This window comes from Piliocolobus tephrosceles, chromosome 10 (assembly GCF_002776525.5).
Source record: "Piliocolobus tephrosceles isolate RC106 chromosome 10, ASM277652v3, whole genome shotgun sequence".
NCBI lineage: Eukaryota > Metazoa > Chordata > Mammalia > Primates > Cercopithecidae > Piliocolobus > Piliocolobus tephrosceles.
Window position 1 is genome coordinate 59,457,262 of NC_045443.1, and position 10,088 is coordinate 59,467,349.

The following is a 10,088-nucleotide window of genomic DNA, read 5'->3' on the forward strand; positions in this document are numbered from 1 at the left end:
GGCTCTTTCTAAGATGTTCATAGTGGTGTGCTCTCTCTACTTTCTCCAGTAAATACCTTTGCTCAAATGCTGTTGTGTTTTAGGACTCCAGTCTTGGTCCATATCTTTCTCTTGATTACTTTTTTTTTCTTTCGTTTTTTTTTTTTTTTTTTTTTTTGAGACAGAGTCTCGCTGTGTTCTGTGTTGCCCATGCTAGAGTGCAGTGGTGCGATCGCCGCTCACTGTAAGCTCCGCCTTCCGGGTTCACGTCATTCTTCCGCCTCAGCCTTCCGAGTAGCTGGGACTACAGGAGCCCGCCACCATGCCCGGCTAATTTTGTTTTTGTATTTTTAGTAGAGACAGGGTTTCACTGTGTTAGTCAGGATGGTCTGGATCTCCTGACCTCGTGATCCGCCCGCCTCCGCCTCCCAAAGTGCTGGGATTACAGGCGTGAGCCACCGCCCCGGGCCTTGATTACTCTTCTTAAGCAATCTCGTTGCATTCTCTGGGCCTTAAGTACCATCAGTAGGCTAATCTCCTCCAAATCTTTAATACTGATACCTATCTTCAGGCTTTTAAACCTGTGTGTAACTCAAGCCCTTCAACCCTTGAACATCTAAGAGAAAGTTTACCCCACTTTCCATCCTCCAAACACATTCTTCCTCTCATATTTCCAAAATCACTTAAGGACTCTACTATTCACCAAGTTACCCAAGGCAAAAATATGGAAGTCATCTTTAGCAATTTATTCTTCTTTACTTTTCACTCACAATCAAATGGTGCCAGTTTTCCCTTCTAAACATTTCTCAAATCTGGCTCGTCCTCTGTAACCCTGCTACTGCTGCTTTAGTTCAGGCCCTAATCTTTTTTGGCCCGGCATATTGCAATAACTAAACCACTTCTCCTGTGTATAGCCTTGCTCTCATCAAGGTCACCAAAGCCTTTGTAGTCTATCTGAAACCCAGATCTGAATATGTGAACACCCTGCTTAAAATCTGTCAGTGAATCCCCACTTCCTTCAGCCTGAAGCCTAGACTACGTATCATGACACAAGGTCTTCATAATCCATTCCCCTTTTCTTATCCTCACTTTATTTCTCATTATTCCATACCTCGCACTTTGTGTTCTGGTAGTGTAGAATTTCTGGTAGTTTCTTTCTCAGATCACATTATTTCTTCCCTCTAATCTCTCTGAAACTCTTTACATTTCTTCTTGGCTAAGCCTTATCCATCTCTGAAGACGGAAATTGTTAATCATATCCCCCAAAAAGCCTGCTCTGAACTTCCTGGTCAGGGTAAGTATGCAGTCCCACTGTGTACAGTTACATATGCACTACACTAAAGTGTCTGACTGATGGGACAAGTAGGGGCAGCAAACTCTGGCAGATGGGCATTTGTCTCCTTTTGAGAAATAGCTCTGCAGATCTTTTGCTCTTTTTAAAGTAAATTATGTGTTTTCTTGCTATTGAGTTGAGTTTCTTATGCATTCTGGTTATTACTCCCTTGTTGGATAGATACCGAGCAGTATTTCCTCCCATTCTGTAAGTTGTCTTTTCTCTTTGTGTATTATTTCGTTTCCTGTGTAGAAGGTTTTTAGCTTGATATAACAACATTTGTCTATTTGTGCTTTTGTTGCCTGTGCTTTTGAGGTCTTACCCAAAATGCCTTTTCCCAGACCAATGTCCTGAAGTGTTTCCCCAAAGTTTTATTCTCATAGTCTCAATCCTAGACTTAAGTATTTAATTCATTTTGATGTTATTTGTGTATATGGTGAGAGGGCTCAAGTTTCATTCTGCTTACCATTTGTAGTTTTCTCAGCATCATTTATTGAGGAGACTGCCGTTTCCCCAATGTACGTTCTTGGTGCCTTTTCCAAAAATGAGTTGGCTGTAAATGTGCGGATTTATTTCTTGATTCTCTCTTCTGTTCCACTGGTCTTTGTATATGTTTTTATGTGAGTGCCATGTTGTTTTGGTTACTCTGGCTTTGTAATATATATATTTACTTTGTATGTACACATACACATGTATATATACACGTGTACATACACACACACACTTACCTCTGAAATCATTTTTTTAATTTTTAATTTTGTTATCATTGGCCAGGTAGTAAACTTAGCACCTGATAGGTAGTTTTTCAACTCTTTCCCTCTTTTCCTCCCTCCCTGCGCTTGGAATCCTTCATGTTTATTGTTCCCATCTTTGTGTCCATGTGTACTGAATATTTAGCTCCCACTTATAAGTGAGAACATGCAGTATTTGGCTTTGGCTTGGGTTGATTTCATGTCTTTGCTGTTGTGAATAGTGCTGTGATAAATATATGAGTGCAGTTGTCTTTTTGGTAGAATGATTTATTTTCCTTTGTGTACATACCTAGTAATGGAATTGCTGGATCAAATGATATTTCAATTTCCAGTTCTTTAAGAAATCTCCAAGCTGCTTTCCACAGAGGCTGAACTAATCTGCATTCCCACCAACAGTGTATAAGCATTCCCTTTTCTCTGCAGCCTCACCAACGTCTGTTATTTTTTGACTTTTTGATAATAGCCATTCTGGCTGGTATAAGATAGTATCTCACTGTGGTTTTGATTTGCAACTCTCTGATTTTAGTATATTTTGAACTCAGGTAGTATGATATCTCCTGCTTTATTTTTAAGCTCAGGATTTTTTTGGTTATTTAGGATCATTTGTGCTACCATACAAATATTAGAATTTTTTCTGTGAAGAATGTCATTGGTATTTTGATAGGAATTGCATTGAATCTGTAGAAAACTTTGGGTAGCAATGACATTGTAATATTAACTCTTCTAATTCATGAGCATGAAGTATCTTCTATATTTATTGCCCTCATCAACTTCTTTCATCAGTGTCTTAACAATTTTCCTTGTAGAGAACTTTCACTTCTTTGGTTACATTTACTCCTATGTATTATATATTTTTATAGCTATTATAAATGGAATTATTCTTTTTTATTTCTTTTTCAGTTTGCTGTTGGCATATATAAATTCTACTGGTTTTTAGATGTTGCTTTTGCATCCTGCAACTTTACGGAATTCATTTATCAGTTCTAACAATTCTTGGTAGTGTTCAGGTTTTTCTAATTATACTACTATGTCATCTGGAAACAAGGATAATTTGACTTCTTCCTTTCCCATTTGGATGCCTTTAGTTTCTTTCTCTTGCCTAATTGCTCCTGTTAGGACTTCCAGTATTAGTACTATGTTGAATAAAAGAGGTGAAAGTAGGCCTCTTTGTCTTATTCTAGATCTTAAAGAATGGCTTTTAATTTTTCCCCATTCACTATAATGCTAGCTGTGGGTTTGTCACATGTGACCTTTATGGTTTTGAGGTATGTTTCTTTTATAACCAGTTTGTTGAGGGTTTTTATCATAAAGCGATGTTGAATATTGTCAAACACTTTTTCATCATCTAATGAAATTATCATATGGTTTTTGTTCTTGATTCTGTTAATGTAATGTATATTTTTATTGATTTGCATATGTTGAACCATTTTTGTATTCCTGGGATTAATTCCACCTAATTATTATCAATTTTCTTTTTAATGTGTTATTGTATTTGGTTGCTAGTATTTTGTTCAGGATTTCTATATCCATGTCCATTAGGGACACTTGCCTGTATTTTCTTTTTTGTATTGTGTCTTTGTCTAGTTTTAAAATCAAGGTAATTCAAGCTTTGTAGAATTAATTTGGAAGTATTCCTTCCTCTTCAATTTTTTGGAATAGTTTAAGTAAAATTGTATTAGTTCTTTTTTAAATGTTTGGTAGAATTTAGAAGTGAAGACATCATCTCCTGGGTCTTTGTTGTTGTTGGGAGACTTTTAAATTGTTGCTTTGATTTCATTATTCATTACTGGTGAGTTCTGGTTTTCTCTTTCTTCATGGTTCAATGTTAGTAGGTTATATGTGTCCAGAAATTTTTCCATTCCTTCAGGTTTTCCAATCTGTTGGCATATAGGTGTTCATAACAGTCTTTAATGATCCTTTGCATTTATGTGGCTATGTGGTTATGTTCCCCTTTTCATTTCTGATTTTATTTATTTGGGTCTTCTTTTTTTTCTTAGTCTAGCTAAGGTTATGTTGATTTTGTTTACCTTTTTTAAAAAACTAATTTTTAGGCCGGGCGCGATGGCTCAAGCCTGTAATCCCAGCACTTTGGGAGGCCAAGACGGGCAGATCACGAGGTCAGGAGATCAAGACCATCCTGGCTAACATGGTGAAACCCCATCTCTACTAAAAAATACAAAAAACTAGCCGAGCAAGGTGGCCGGCGCCTGTAGTCCCAGCTACTTGGGAGGCTGAGGCGAGAGAATGGCGTGAACCCGGGAGGCAGCGGAGCTTGCAGTGAGCTGAGATCCGGCCACTGCACTCCAGCCCAGGTGACACAGCGAGACTCTGTCTCAAAAAAAAAAAAAAAAAAAAAAAAAGCTAATATTGATCTTTTTCTTGGTCTCAATTGTATTTATTCGTACTCTGATCTTTGTTATTTCTTTCATTCTACTAATTTTAGTTTGACATATTCTTGCTTTTCTTCTGGTCCTTGTGGTGCATCATTAGGTTCTTTATCTGAAATCTTTCTATGTTTTTGATGTATTTATTGCTAGAAACTTCCCTCAGTACTGTTTTTGCTAGATCCCATAGAATTGGGTGTGTTGTGTTTTCATTTTCATTCGTTTCAAGAAATTTTTGAATTTTCTCTCTAATTTCTTCATCAACCCATTGATCATTCAGGAGGATGTTGTTTTATTTCCATGGTTTCTATAGTTTTCAAAGTTCCAATTGTTATTAATTTCTAGTTTTATTCCATTGTGGTCAGAAAAGGTATTTGATATGATTTAGACTTTTTTGAATTTGTTGAGACTTGTTTTGTGGCCTAACGTATGGTCTATTCTAGAGAATGTTTTTGGGTTTTGGTTTTGGTTTTAGTTTTTGTTTGTTTATTTGTTTTTGATACAGGGTCTCACTGTGTCACCCAGGTGGGAGTGCAATGACACAATCATGACTTAATGCAACTTCAACCTCTAGGGCTCACATGGTCTTCTTGCCTCAGCCTCTCAACTAACAGAGACCACAATGTATACCACTATGTCTGGCTAATTTTTTATCTTTCATAGAAATGAGGTATCACTATGTTACACAGGCTGGTCTTGAACTCCTGGACTCAAATGATCCTCCTTCCTTGGCCTTCCAAAGTTCTGGGATTATAGGCATGAGCTACCACACCCAGCCAAGAATGTTTAATATGCCAATGAGAAAAATATGTATTCTGCAATAGTTGGACAAAATTATCTGTAAATGTCATTTATGTCCATTTGATCTAGAGTGTAGTTTAACGCTGCTGTTTCTTTTTTTATTTTTGGTCTGGATGATCTGGTACTAAGAGTTGGGTGTTGAAGTCCCCTACTATTACTGTATTGCAGTCCATCTCTCCCTTTATATTTATTAATGTTTACTTTATATATTTATATGTTTGCTTTATATATTCTATAACATTTGTTTTGTATTGTTTTCTCCAATGTTGGGTGTATATATATTCACGATTATTATATACGCTTGGCCTCTTTATCATTATATAATGACATTGTCACTTTTTACAATCTTTAACTTGAAGTTTATTTTATCTGATATAAATATAGCTACTTGTACTCTTTTTGGTTTTCCATTTGTGTGAAATATCTTTTTCCATTTCTTCACTTTCTATGTCTTTTTGGTAAAGTGAGTTTCATGTAGGCAGCATATAATTAGGTTTTGATTTCTATCCATTCAGTCACTGTCTTTTAATTAGAGAATTGAGTCCATTTACATTCAATGTTATTATTGATAGGTAAAGACTTACTACTGCCATTTTGTTACTTTTTTTTGCTTTTTTAAACAAAATTTTCCAAATTTTATTAAGATTATAAACATTTAGATTGATAAAGTTCAATGAATCACAAACAGAATAAATGTAAGTTCAAAACCAAACAAAACCAATCACTATATTTAAGATCAGATACATTATGTGGTAAAAACAATAAATAGCTAAGGCAAGATTAATCAAAATTCAGTATAGGGGTTACCTCTGCAGAGAAGGATGGGGAACTCAAAACTTTAAATGTATTAGTAAATTATTTTTCCTTTTTTTTTCTTTTAATTTTATTTTTTTTATAGAGACAAGGTCTTGCTGGTCTCAAACTCCTGGCCTCAAGTTATCCTCCACCTTGGCATCTCAAAGATTACAGGCCTGATCTTAGGGGTAAATAAGTATTTGTATTATTTTTCTTTTTTCCTTCTTTTTGACCTTCCCAATGTGAGTGCATTTATTATTAAATTGGATATATACAAAATATTTTTTGCAGGTGTGATAGACCTCACAATAAGTGGAAAATTGATGAAGTTCATCATTCTTCTTCTGTGCTACTTATAACACAAACCAGAAACCTGGAAGTCACCCTTGACCTCTCCCTCACCTACCAAAAATCCAGTTAACTGTTACTTTCTTACTTCTCCCTACCTCTACTCTCACACCCTGGCCAAAGCCACCTTGACTCTCACCTGAAATACTGATATGTCCCTTTCTCTCCCTTACACCCTCACTCTAATCTAATCTCCACATTGCAGCCAAGGAAAACACTTTCAGCCTTACCTGTCCATCTCAAATCTATCTCACCATCCCCTTTACTATCAGAAGCAAGAGTGACAAGTAAATTTCCCAAGACAACTTATAGCCAGGAAATGGCAGAAGCAGGATTCAAAATCTACTAGAGAATCCACATGTCTTTGTTTGTTTTGAGATGGAGTCTTGCTCAGTCACCCAGGCTGGAGTGCAATGTCACAATCTCAGCTCACTGCAACCTTTGTCTCCCAGGTTCAAGCAATTCTCCCATCTCAGCTTCCCGAGTAGCTGGGACTACAGGCACCCACCACCATGCCTGGCTAATTTTTGTATTTTTAGTAGAGATGTGGTTTCACCATGTTGGCCAGGCTGATCTTGAACTCCTGACCTCAGGTAATCCACCTGCCTCAGCCTCCCAAAGTGCTGAGATTACAGGCATGAGCCACCACACCCAGCTGAGTCCACATGTCTTATCCACCCACTGTCCAATCTTGGGTGATACTAGGAAAGGCTTAGCCACTGGCTAGCACAGGCCCATCTCTAGATAAAGGATAGACTTATTTCTCCTCCAATCACCATCCCACCTCCTTTTATCTGCTGTTAACTCCTAGTTTTCCTTAAATCTGACTTCAAACCACAACTTCCAAGAAATGCCTTTCTAACTCCCTTACTCAATTGCAATTCCCCACTATTTGTCCTCCCAGCACTTTGTGCATTCCTTTTTTTTTTTTTTTTTTTTTTTTTTAAGATAGAGCCTCATTCTGTCACTCGGGCTGGAGTGCAATCATGCCATCTTGACTCACTGCAACCTCTGCCTTCCACGTTCAAGTGATTATCCTCCCTCAGCCTCCTGAGTAGTTGGGACTACAGGTATGTGTCACCATGCCCAGCTAATTTTTGTACTTTTTGTAGAGATGGGGTTTCATCCTGTTGGCCAGGCTGGTCTCTAACTTCTAACCTCAAGTGATCTGCCCATCTCAGCCTCCCAAAGTATTAGGATTACAGGTGTGAGCCACTGTGTTCAGCCCACTTTATGCATTTCTAGTAACATCCCTCCTCCACTAGATTGTGACCTCCACAAGAACAGGAACCTGTTTTGCCCTCCGTTGGAATGCACTTCATACACCCTTGATCATTCTGATCCTCTCCATGTCCATTTCTTGGTGAAAGTGTTAGATCATCCACCAGACCTCTCATCTTACCTAATAGCAATCTGGTCTGCTGACCCTACCCATGATGCTGTGTGTGAGCCACGTGGGCTGGGGAACAGAGACCAGCCCTGGCCCAGTGAACCCAAGGTGGCCTGCTCCATGGAAGGGATCTGGTGCCCTGGTAGAAATGAAAGAGACTTTGAGTACCCAAGACCTCAATCCGTGAGGCTGGTGAATATGCCATAAATGAGCCCCTTCTGCTCCTGTTCTTTTAATCATGTCCACTCCCATCACTTGGGGGCTTGGATGGAGGGCACCTGGATGGTCCATCCCAGGAATAGTGGGGCCACTAGTAACACAGACTGAGGCAGCAAAGCAGGACAGGGTCACAGTGGGGGTGGGAGAGCAGGGGCAGACACAGCCAAGACTGTAGGGCTTCTCTAGAGGCCCAGATAAGCTTGAGCCTGTAGAGGACCAGCTTCTCTCCTTGGCAGTACCAGGCACATTCAGAAATTTTGTCTATGATCTTTCTTCTCTACAGAGGCAGGGTGCCTTCATGCACCTCCGAATACTTACTGTCTGTGCCATAGTTTTCAGAAGATAGAGACATGTCCAATGGTATATGTCCAAGAAATGGGAGGTGCAGCTAGCCATCATGAGTTCTTCAGGTCTGACTGAGGCACCTCCTTGAGAAGTCTTTCTTCCCTGACACATTATTTAGTTATCTCCTTGCTCCTCACCATGGGTCCCCACAGCCTTGGTGCTCTCAGTATTGTAGGCTCAAAAAACATTTGCTGAATGAATATAGAAGTTGAAGACTGCCTCTCCTCTGAGCAGTTGCCAGGTCCAGTGTTCTCTGCCTAGAGTCCTCTTCCTTCTTCATTCACCTAAGGACCGGGAGCAGGAGGACCGTCCTACTCTCCATTGTTGGCCTGTGGGTCTGGTCGATGAGGGTCCTGTTCGATGAGTCTTCTGGTGTTGCTTGAAATGGTCAGACCTCATGAATTCTCGGCTGCATTGATCACATTTATATGGTCGATGTCTGTTGTGTACCCACGTATGTCGTCTAAGCTCATTAGAACGGAAGAAAGACCATGAACACCTTTCCTGTTGCACAAATAGGGCCTCTCACCCATGTGCTTGCACTGGTGGCTAACTAGGTGGTAGCGTTTGGTATAAGCTTTCCCTCAGTTCTCATAGTTGCAGCAGTAAGGCCTTGCCTCTGAGGAGCCCCCTCTACCAGTCTTTCCTGAGGCCTGGAGTTCTGCTCTGCGGTCTGTGGAATAGGTCTGGGCTGCTCCGGTAGGAATGGGCCTTCTTAGGAGTCTGGCTGACTTACAAGAGAGTCCTGAGATCCTAAAACCAGCAGTGACTGGGACTCAGCTGGGGGGCATCCCAAGATCATGGGCATCTTGGGGGGGCAACATCTGAGCCACGGAGGGGAGCATAGCCTGGGCCTCAGTGGAAGGCATGGTCGAGGCCAACAATGTTTCATTGGAAGGTACTGTCAAGAGGCCAGGGTAAGGCATTGTAGGGTCCCCAATGTGGGACATCATTGGAATTCCAGTGGAAGCTGAGACTGGCAGCCTGAAGGGCCTGGCCACCTTTGGAGTACTGGGCTCTCCTACAGGCATTATCTGGGGCCCACTGAAAATCATCATCTCTTGCTGAGGGGGAGACATTCCCTGACAGTAAATCATCCGGGAAGGAGTGAGAGTCGCTTGGGGGCAGTAGCTCACACCATGCTCAGGCAGTGGCATACTGAACTGTGGCCCCCCTTCATCCACAATCTGCCCCAATGCCTCAACAGACAACAAGGGGGGCCTCAGCATCTCTGTCCTGTGAGGAAAGTGCTGAATGCTTGGTAGGCCATGCACTCCAGAGCTTCCAGAAGATAAGTCACGTTCAAGATGGGTGCTGAGTTCTTATCCTGGGTGGCCTGGTGTGCCGCCTGCCACTGGCTCAGCCTCCCAGCTTCCTGCTCCATCTCAGCCTGGGGTCGGCTATACATGAAGACTAGGTGGTGTCTAGACTCTGCTGAACAGACAGGAAGCAACCAACCACAGCATGGCAGACGGACACTGGGACATTGCCCCTGGTTGTTTTGTTACTCCTTTCTTCCTTTATTCCTTTGTTACTGTCTTCCTCAGTGGTTAAATGAGTTTCTCATGTAATGGTAATATGTTTAAATTTGTTGCTTTTTATTTTTAGTGGATCTATTTTAGGATTTTGGAGGAAGGTTTCCTTGTTTGTTTTTGTTTTTTAGAGATGGGGTCTCATTGTGTTGCCCAGGCTAGACTCCTGGGCTCCAGAGATCCTTTCACCTTAGCCCCCTGAGTAGCTGG

General features: G+C 40.6%; 1 pseudogene; it reads right to left on the reverse strand.

Moving 5' to 3' along the window:
• Nucleotides 1-8,630: 8,630 nt before the first annotated feature.
• LOC111551221 lies at nucleotides 8,631-9,754 on the reverse strand (annotated as a pseudogene).
• Nucleotides 9,755-10,088: the final 334 nt, after the last annotated feature.